The sequence below is a fragment of the Bombina bombina genome, chromosome 3 (genome assembly GCF_027579735.1).
Source record: "Bombina bombina isolate aBomBom1 chromosome 3, aBomBom1.pri, whole genome shotgun sequence".
Taxonomy (NCBI): Eukaryota; Metazoa; Chordata; class Amphibia; order Anura; family Bombinatoridae; genus Bombina; species Bombina bombina.
In genome coordinates this window covers 455826345-455837762 of record NC_069501.1, presented here as the reverse complement: position 1 = coordinate 455837762, position 11418 = coordinate 455826345, and positions in this window count along the sequence as shown.

Below are 11418 nucleotides of genomic sequence, written 5' to 3'. Positions count from 1 at the left end.
ATATATGTTTATTGCAATGGTATAAGATGTAAAAAACTGTTTTCTATGCTGTTATTAGCGGAACACATGCCTTTAGACACAGCAGTGTGATATTTAGGTGGCCATGCAACGAAGTTGCAGGACAACCTATTGTTATTGTCAGGATTATTATTATTATTATTATTATTATTTTTTTTTTTTTTATTATTATTATTATTATTCCGCCACTTTTTCTATTGCCCATAACTTTTGAACTGCTAAAGCAAAGCTCTTGAAATCAGGTATGCTGGTACAGCCTATTGCTCTGCTACATCTCATGCAATATTGAACTCATAGGTCATAAGGTTACGCAGCCATATTGTTTTTTGCGACAAATTTCGATAAACGCTTAATAATCTTTATCTCCGGAACTGCTAATGTTACAACTTTGAAACTTGCTGTGCTCAGTGCTGCTATGAACTAGATTTGCCATTGCTCAACAGAAGTACCTTGGTCACATGATGTAGCAGCCATCTTGCATTTTGCGAAAATCTTTAAACATCTTCTTCTCTTAAACCGCTTAGTGCAATAAAGCGCAATTTTGCACATATGCTCCTTGCAAGGTCCTCTACCAAGTTTGTTAAAATTGCGATTTTTACATAATCAACATTGCTGCTGTGAGACATTAACCTTTTTATCGCCATTTATTTGCGTAATTTTGCACTTTATACATTAGTTTTACAATGTTTAACAATATTACAGTGTAATAGACACATGATTACACATAGTCATAACCCTTAAAGACAATATTGCAGTTAAAATTCGCATTGCGCAATCGCCTTCGTGTAATAAAACATTTGCAAATTTTCATGAAACTTCTGCAAATTGTAGAGGTCTATAGTGAGCATTAGTATGTGCAATTTGAAAGCCATACATTGCATAGCTTGGCGGCCATTTTGTTTCGTATGCGCCATTTTTACAAACTATAAAAATCTTCTTCTCCGAAACCGCTTATGGGACAGACTTGAAATTTTGTTTATAGAGTTATATTATGACTAACATTCAGATTTGTTCAAGAGAAGTTGATACGTCATGTGGTTTGGCAGCCATTTTGAATTGTTCAAAATTGCTTAACAATATTTTTAAACTAATAATAAAACAAAAACCGTTTTACAAAAATGCTTTATTTTTGCCATGTTTATTGACAACTATAGTGCGCACTATTGTGCTTAATATGGAGGCTGTATATCTTACGATCGGGCGGCCATCTTGGTTTACGCGAAAATTTCGAAAGTCTATTTTCTCTGCAACCGCTTATGTAAGAACTGTGAAATTTGCTGTACAGTCTTATATTGTGACCTAGATTCACAATTGCTCATTAGGAGAGAATCAGTCACATGATGCGGCAGCAATATCGGTTTTATGTTTATCGTAATTATTTGTAATTCAATACTGCCTCTTTTGAGTCAATTGCTCACAAAACACAAATTACTTATCCTAAACTCTTGAAATCAGGTATGCTGGTACAGCCTATTGCAATGCTTTATCTCATGCAATATTGAACTGATAGGTCATAAGGTTACGCAGCCATATTGTTTTATGCGACAAATTTCGAGAACTGCTTAATAATCTTTAGCTCTGGAACTGCTTATGTTGCAACTTTGAAACTTGCTGTGCTCAGTGCTTCTATGACCTAGATTTGCCATTGCTCAACAGAAGTGCCTTGGTCACATGATGTAGCAGCCATCTTGCATTTTGCGAAAATCTTTAAACATCTTCTTCTCTTAAACCACTTAGTGCAATAAAGCGCAATTTTGCACATATGCTCCTTGCAAGTTCCTCTACCAAGTTTGTTAAAATTGCGATTTTTCCATAATCAACATGGCTGCTGTGAGACATTAACCTTTTTATCGCCATTTAAAAGCGTAATTTTGCACCTTATACATTAGTTTTACAATATTTAACAATATTACAGTGTAATAGACACATGATTACACATAGTCATAACCCTCAAAGACAATATTGCAGTTAAAATTCGCACTGCGCAGTCGCCTTCGTGAAATAAAACATTTGCAAATTTTCATGAAACTTCTGAAAATTGTAGAGGTCTATAGTGAGCATTAGTATGTGCAATTTGAAAGCCATACATTGCATAGCTTGGCGGCCATTTTGTTTCGTATGCACTGTTTTTAAAAGCTACAAAAATCTTCTTCTCCTAAACCGCTTATGGCACACACTTGAAATTTTGTTTACAGAGTTATGTTATGACTAACATTCAGATTTGTTCAAGAGAAGTTGATAGGTCATGTGGTTTGGCAGCCATTTTGAATTGTTCAAAAACGCTTAACGATATTTTTAAATTATTAATAAAACAACAACCGTTTTACAAAAATGCTTTATTTTTGCCATGTGTATTGACATCTATAGTGAGAACTATTGTGCATAATATAGAGGCTTTATATTATATGATCTGGCAGCCATTTTGTTTTACGCGAAAATTTCAAAAATCTATTTTCTCTGCAACCACTTATGTTAGAACTGTGAAACTTGCTGTATAACCTTATATTGTGACCTAGATACACAGTTGTTCATGTTGATGGAATTATTTACAAGCTGTGGCAGCCATATTGATTTACGCGAAAATTTTGAAAATGTGATTTCTTTGCAACCGCTTATGTTAAATCTTTGAAATTTGCTGTATAGCTATATATTGTGACTTAGCAGCTTGTATGCCATTGCAAAGTCGCTGCGCATGGCCACCTCTATCGCTGCTTGCAGCTATATTTGTTTATTGCAATGGTATAAGATGTAAAAAACTGTTTTCTATGCTGTTATTAGCGGAACACATGCCTTTAGACACAGCAGTGTGATATTTAGGTGGCCATGCAACGAAGTTGCAGGACAACCTATTGTTATTGTCAGGATTATTATTATTATTATTATTATTTTTTTTTATTTTTTTATTATTATTATTATTATTATTATTCCGCCACTTTTTCTATTGCCCATAACTTTTGAACTGCTAAAGCAAAGCTCTTGAAATCAGGTATGCTAGTACAGCCTATTGCTCTGCTACATCTCATGCAATATTGAACTCATAGGTCATAAGGTTACGCAGCCATATTGCTTTTTGCGACAAATTTTGATAAACGCTTAATAATCTTTATCTCCGGAACTGCTAATGTTACAACTTTGAAACTTGCTGTGCTCAGTGCTGCTATGACCTAGATTTGCCATTGCTCAACAGAAGTGCCTTGGTCACATGATGTAGCCGCCATCTTGCATTTTGCGAAAATCTTTAAACATCTTCTTCTCTTAAACCGCTTAGTGCAATAAAGCGCAATTTTGCACATATGCTCCTTGCAAGTTCCTCTACCAAGTTTGTTAAAATTGCGATTTTTCCTTAATCAACATGGCTGCTATGAGACATTAACCTTTTTATCGCCAATTTTGCACTTTATACATTAATTTTACAATATTTAACAATATTACAGTGTAATAGACACATGATTACACATAGTCATAACCCTTAAAGACAATATTGCAGTCAAAATTCGAATTGCGCAATCGCCTTCGTGAAATAAAACATTTGCAAATTTTCATGAAACTTCTGCAAATTGTAGAGGTCTATAGTGAGCATTAGTATGTGCAATTTGAAAGCCATACATTGCATAGCTTGGCGGCCATTTTGTTTCGTATGCGCCATTTTTAAAAGCTATAAAAATCTTCTTCTCCGAAACCGCTTATGGTACAGACTTGAAATTTTGTTTATAGAGTTATCTTATGACTATCATTCAGATTTGTTCAAGAGAAGTTGATACGTCATGTGGTTTGGCAGCCATTTTGAATTGTTCAAAATTGGTTAACGATATATTTAAATTAATAATAAAACAAAAACCGTTTTACAAAAATGCTTTATTTTTGCCATGTTTATTGACATCTATAGTGAGCACTATTGTGCATAATATGGAGGCTGTATATCTTACGATCTGGCAGCCATCTTGGTTTACGCGAAAATTTCGAAAGTCTATTTTCTCTGCAACCGCTTATGTAAGAACTGTGAAATTTGCTGTACAGTCTTTTATTGTGAGCTAGATTCACAATTGCTCATTAGGAGAGAATCAGTCACATGATGCGGCAGCAATATCGGTTTTATGTTTATCGTAATTATTTGTAATTCAATACTGCCTCTTTTGAGTCAATTGCTCACAAAACACAAATTACTTATGCTAAACTCTTGAAATCAGGTATGCTGGTACAGATTATTGCAATGCATTCAGATTTGTTCAAGAGAAGTTGATACGTCATGTGGTTTGGCAGCCATTTTGAATTGTTCAAAATTGCTTAACGATATTTTTAAATTAATAATAAAACAAAAACCGTTTTACAAAAATGCTTTATTTTTGCCATGTTTATTGACATCTATGCTGAGAATTATTGTGCATAATATGGAGGCTGTATATCATGTGATCTGGCAGCCATTTTGTTTTATGCGAAAATTTCACAAATCTATTTTCTCTGCAACTGCTTATGTTAGAACTGTGAAACTTGCTGTATAACTTTATATTGTGACCTAGAGTCACAGTTGTTCATGTTGAAGGAATTGGTCGCAAGCTATGGCAGCCATATTGGTTTACGCGAAAATTTCGAAAATGTGATTTCTTTGCAACCGCTTATGTTAAAGCTGTGAAATTTGCCATGTAGCTATATATTGTGACTTTGCAGCTTGTATGCTTTTCAAAGGCGATGCGCGTGGCCACCTCTATCGCTGCTTGCAGCTATATTTGTTTATTGCTATGGTATAAGATGTAAAAAACTGTTTTCTTTGCTGTTATTAGCGGAACACATGCCTTTAGACACAGCAGTGTGATATTTGTTTATTGCAATGGTATAAGATGTAAAAAACTGTTTTCTATGCTGTTATTAGCAGAACACGTGCCTTTAGACACAGCAGTGTGATATATGTTTATTGCAATGGTATAAGATGTAAAAAACTGTTTTCTATGCTGTTATTAGCGGAACACATGCCTTTAGACACTGCAGTGTGATATATGTTTATTGCAATGGTATAAGATGTAAAAAACAGTTTTCTATGCTGTTATTAGTAGAACACGTGCCTTTAGACACAGCAGTGTGATATATGTTTATTGCAACGGTATAAGATGTAAAAAACTGTTTTCTATGCTGTTATTAGCAGAACACGTGCCTTTAGACACAGCAGTGTGATATATGTTTATTGCAATGGTATAAGATATAAAAAACTGTTTTCTATGCTGTTATTAGCAGAACACGTGCCTTTAGACACAGCAGTGTGATATATGTTTATTGCAATGGTATAAGATGTAAAAAAAACTCTTTTCTATGCTGTTATTAGCGGAACACATGCCTTTAGACACAGCAGTGTGATATTTGTTTATTGCAATGGTATAAGATATAAAAAACTGTTTTCTATGCTGTTATTAGCAGAACACATGCCTTTAGACACAGCAGTGTGATATTTGTTTATTGCAATGGTATAAGATGTAAAAAACTGTTTTCTATGCTGTTATTAGTAGAACACATGCCTTTAGACACAGCAGTGTGATATATGTTTATTGCAATGGTATAAGATGTAAAAATCTGTTTTCTATGCTGTTATTAGCGGAACACATGCCTTTAGACACAGCAGTGTGATATTTGTTTATTGCAATGGTATAAGATATAAAAAACTGTTTTCTATGCTGTTATTAGCGGAACACATGCCTTTAGACACAGCAGTGTGATATACGTTTATAGCAATGGTATAAGATATAAAAAACTGTTTAAGGTCTTAACCCCCTATTCCATCTTACGACTTGCTTTAAACCTTATACTTATAAGAAATAAACAGACCAGACACTCAGTTGGGAGAAAAAACAAAGACCAGTCACGGTCACGTTTATTTAAACATAAACGATTTAACTTGTGCCTGCGATGATATTTAATACCATTGCAGGCACTCAAATAAATTAACTTCCAAACTTGGCAACAAGTTCGTTAACAATCCGTTGGCGGCATCTCACCCTAAACCTAACCTCTATCAGCAGCTGGTCAAGGCCCCTTTCAGTGTTTGCAGCGTGACACTCGGCTGTTCACGCCCAATGGCACAAAAAGAGAGCCGTGGAAATAAGAGATTTTCAGCCTGTATTCGTAAGGGAGGGGACCCCCCAAGCCGGCGCCTGGGCGGGCGTAACCCCTCCCCCTTTTTGACCGTCACTCTTCTCCTTCTGTGCCCGCTCCCAAGGGCCTTGACCACCCACCGGCTAGGGCATCTCCACCCAACCCAGTAGAGCACCCCCCATCAGGCGAATCGTACAACCCTCCTGATGTGGGTGGGTGGCTATATTAACAACCCGGGCTTACAAAGGGCTAGCTCAATTAAACCTACCCCTGCCGGGTTCACTCACCCTCATGCTGCCGCATCGCTGATGCCACTCTCATCTTCATCCCAAGGGGCCGGGTGGGCGGGGAAAAACTTTCTCCTCGAAGTCTGGAACAGAAAGAGGCCGAATACACTGCTGCAGGACCCTATAAAGGTAAGCACAAAACACCGCCTCCTCGCCTGCAACATTGTAACAAAAACACCCTAGCATTCTCCAGACTTCAAGTTGGTAATCCCTTAATGTTGTTACTGGCCCACTAGAGGGCCCTCCACTCTCATAAGGTCTTAACCCCCTATTCCATCTTACGACTTGCTTTAAACCTTATACTTATAAGAAATAAACAGACCAGACACTCAGTTGGGAGAAAAAACAAAGACCAGTCACGGTCACGTTTATTTAAACATAAACGATTTAACTTGTGCCTGCGATGATATTTAATACCATTGCAGGCACTCAAATAAATTAACTTCCAAACTTGGCAACAAGTTCGTTAACAATCCGTTGGCGGCATCTCACCCTAAACCTAACCCCTATCAGCAGCTGGTCAAGGCCCCTTTCGGTGTTTGCAGCGTGACACCCGGCTGTTCACGCCCAATGGCACAAAAATAGAGCTGTGGAAATAAGAGATTTTCAGCCTGTATTCGTAAGGGAGGGGACCCCCCAAGCCGGCGCCTGGGCGGGCGTAACCCCTCCCCCTTTTTGACCGTCACTCTTCTCCTTCTGTGCCCGCTCCCCAGGGCCTTGACCACCCGCCACAAGAGCCAGGCGTACTCTTGCCGCCAAACTAATAAGCCAACAGGCAACTATATACACACTATACCAAATTACAACAACTTTTTTTTTATATAACTAACAATAAAGCGCTCCTGATGTCTTTTAAGAAGATATCCAGACCAACATCCGTCAGGTGGACACCATCAGGGCGAAACAGATCCTTCCTGTCGGCTGTTAAGAGCTCGTGTCTGACCACAAAGCCCCCTAAGGCCGTGACCGTCCTTCCCATCTCCCGGTTAACCTTCTTTCGTACATTGTACGCTGCCTTCTGGGTCACAATATACCGCCAATGTAGTCGTGCGACCACATTGGACCATCCCAACTTAACATTTTTAAGCCATGTGTGTACCCACTTCAAGTCTGCCATCATGCGTTTTATCAAATCCAATGCTGGGAGAGACCCCAAGTCATTTCCCCCGAGGTGCAGCACTATCACATTAGGCTGCCCCCACCTCTTGTGCGCCTCCTGCAATAAGGCCGGCAAATCAGCCCACGTGAGGCCCCTGCGCTCTAACCATCGGAAGTTCGCCCTGGACGTTGCGAATCCAAGTTGCTGACCTTCCGCTGAACGCAGCGCCCTGATGGACGCCCAATGGATATAGGAATGTCCGAGAATCCATACCCGAACTGGAGGGGGATTGCCACCTCTTACATCTGGCAAAACAGATCAAAACCACATTACCCGTGATGCCCCTTTCAAGCAATCCCTACAGACCTCCTCCCCCCACTCGTAATGCCCTGGCACCCGACCCTAATGGATGTGTGCCCCCTTACTACGTGGGTCTAATGTATCTTTTGTATTGGGTTGACTTCCATGGGTCTAATGTATCTTTTGTATTGGGTTGACTTCCATCTACCCAACCTTTTAATTTCTGCAGCTGGTGTCCCAGCCGCCGCGCTGGTAGCTGCCCCAATCCGGAAAGAGTGTGGGGCAATCTTTTTCGGATCCAGCCCCGCCAGCTCTGCCGTTTTCGCGAGTACCCTGCGAAACTGAAAAAGCGACAAGGCGCTGCCATCCTCGTGCACTAAAAACTGCTTGCTACTCTGAGGTCTTACCCTTTGAAATTCTTCAACACATCGCACCGGGCAGCATTCCTCAAATGCGTGCCTCTGCAGCGGGAGCCATGCCCCCTTACCTTCCTGGTCCGTTTTGGACCGAGGAACAAACAGGAGAAGCCCCTCTCCCGAGCAACGCACGTGCTCTGCCAGGATGCCCCCTGTCCCTTTAAGTTTGGAGGAGGACACCAACTCCCCCACTCGTAATGCCCCCGCAAAAGCCAGCGCGAATGCTGCACTAAACAGGAGTTTTTCATAGTCCGACGTACAGGCCGATTGCAATTGTCTGGCCAGATCTCGTAACCGGCCCGATGTTATGGGCTCCCTCCGATCCTTAGGATGGGGGAAACCCTACCCCAACCTTTCAGCACTTGACGAACCAGAAATGACCTTGAGTGGTCAGCATAGCCCAATGCCTTATTAAAAAATGCTAAAGCTGCTAGTTTGCTTGCTGCACCCATTTTACTAGCCCCTCCTATCCTTAACTGAGCCAACCATTCCAGTACCTGTACCCTGGACGCGTCTTCCACCTGCACTCCCATCTGTTGGCAGAAGGCCACCCATTTATTCCAGTGATTGACGTATGCAGACCAAGTCTTTGGCGCCAACGATGCTCTGATTAGGGGGAGGATCCCCTCGCAGCCTGGAACAGCTGCCAAAGAAAAGACGGGCATATTAGACCCTCCTTCGCGGCCCTGGGCGCTGCCTTCCTAAACTGCTCCCAGTTGAATCGAGAGAGTGCATCAGCGATAACGTTATGCACCCCCGGGACGTGTTCGGCCGTGAACGTGATGTTGAGCTCCAAGCAGCGCAACACCAGATGTCTCAAGTAGCAAACTACCCCCGGCGAAGAGGCAGAAAATCTGTTAATGGCGTACACCACGCTCAGATTGTCCGACCAGAATACCACTGACCTATTAGCCAGTCTCCTTCCCCAAATTTCCACTGCAGCCACAATGGGGAAGAGCTCCAGCAAAGTCAAGTTCTTGACCCAGCCAGCCTCCACCCATTCGCGGGGCCATGGCCCCGCGCTCCATTCACCGTCCAGGTATGCGCCATACCCGAAACTGCCGGCTGCATCGGTGAACAGATGCAACACTTGATTAGAAACCGTCGGGTGCCTCCATAGGCAAATCCCGTTGAAGTGTGACAAAAATGTGTCCCACACACTCAGATCCTCTCGGACCTCCGATGAGATTCTGATCCATTTGCCACTTCCAATTGGTCCCTTCAGTTGCCCTTCCAGGCGCCTGTTAAAGACTCTTCCCATTGGAATTGCCCTTCCAGCAAAATTCAGCAAACCCAATAGGGATTGCACATCCCTTCTAGCCACTCTCTCCTGCCCCCGTACTAGCCGCACCATGTGCCGCATACGCTCCACTTTATTGTCTGGCAGTCTACATAGAGCCTTGACCGTGTCAATCTCTATCCCTAGGAACGTAAGGCACGTGCAAGGGCCCTCCGTCTTGTCAGCGGCCAGGGGAACACTGAACCTATCTGTGATATCCCTCATTACCGACATGAGCAGCGCACACTCCGTGCTTCGCGCTCTCCCTACCAACAGAAAATCATCCAGGTAGTGGGCCACAGACCCACCCCCCGACGCCACCGTCACCACCCAATGAAGGAATGTGCTGAAACACTCAAACAACGAGCATGACAACGAACACCCCATAGGCAGGCACCTGTCCACATAGAATGCCCCCTCGAACTTCATCCCCATAAGCCTAAAGGCAGAGGGGTGCAGTGGCAATAATCTGAAAGCTGACTCAATGTCTAGCTTTGCCATCAGAGCCCCTGGGCCCTTCACTCGCACCAACGTCAGCGCCTCATCAAACGATTGATAGTGCACTGTACTCAGGTCCGGATCAATTGCGTCGTTTACCGACGCGCCCTTAGGGAAGGACAGGTGATGAATCAACCTGAACTTTCCTACCTCTTTTTTAGGTACAACCCCCAGGGGGGAGACCACTAGGTCGGCTATGGGCATAACTGCAAATGGGCCGGACACCCGGCCCATCGCAACCTCCTTAGCCAGTTTGTCCCTCACTACCTGTGGGAACTCATAGGCCGTTTTCAGGTTCCTATGAACCCCCGACCCCACAACCAAACCCTGCACTGGTATCTGAAAGCCCACACCCAGCCCGTCCCGGAGCAGCACCGCTGACTCCTGATCCGGGTAATCAGCCAGCCATGGCATCATGGCTGCCAGATTAAGCAGTGTTGGGGCCCTTAACTCCAGTTCCCGGCTTAATGGCCGGTCTGGCCTGTCCCTGCTCCTTTCTTTTTCCGCATTCCACACCTGGGTGGGGCCCCCCGCAGTGCTTGCATATGTGCCGAAAGGAACAGCTGCTCCCTCTGTCGCACAATCTGTCCTGGAATTTCCAGCACTCTCTACCCCTTCTACCTTGCTTCTGCCCAACCCGCCCCTGCACCTGACGCGCAGGGGAGGGAAGGGGGGATGGCCCCTCCAAGCCCAACTTGGACCACAGATGCATATCCTGTGTCCCAAAATGAAGCAGATGGTTGCCAACCATCTTTCTCCTGAAGGCCATGTCGTACTCCCGCCATGCGCCCTCCTTAAACCTGACATGGATGTCCTCAATCGTGTCCTGGTATTTGAACAAGTTGTGCCCCTGTAAGGGCCACCTATCCACATAGCAGGACGCCAGGACCCTGAAGCATTTCAACCATTCTTCATAGGTTTCTGGCCTACGCACCCTTTTCGGACCGGATCCATCCAGGGCCCGCTCTTTGGCCCTGAACGCATCCAGTGAGAGCTCAAAAATATTGACGTAACGTCCCTCCTGAATTTTTTTAATAACTTTAGCCTTGAGATGGCCATAAAGGGAGTGCACCAGGCAGGGATACGTGTCTCCCTGTGCCGCCACTTTGCGCGGGATTGGTGACTCCAAGGGCATATTCGGGCCCGTCCCTGACGACCCCGCTATCCCCTCTGCCTGCCCTGTACCTACAGACCTCCCCTTTGCCTGATTCGCTGCCATCTTTTTGATCCATCTAAACATCCTACGCTGCCCTTTTCCCACTAGCCCTAGGTCCTCCCCGCTCTCAGAACCTGACCCGCTAGAAGAAGTGTCAGTGTCAGCGTGTGTAGTGTTTAGAACAAAGGACTCACCCACTGCAGGTCTGTCGGCGTCCGCCGCTGTCATCTGGACTGGGTCAGCCTCCTTCTGCTGTTCCCTGCTGGGCCCCGCCACCACCAGCGCAT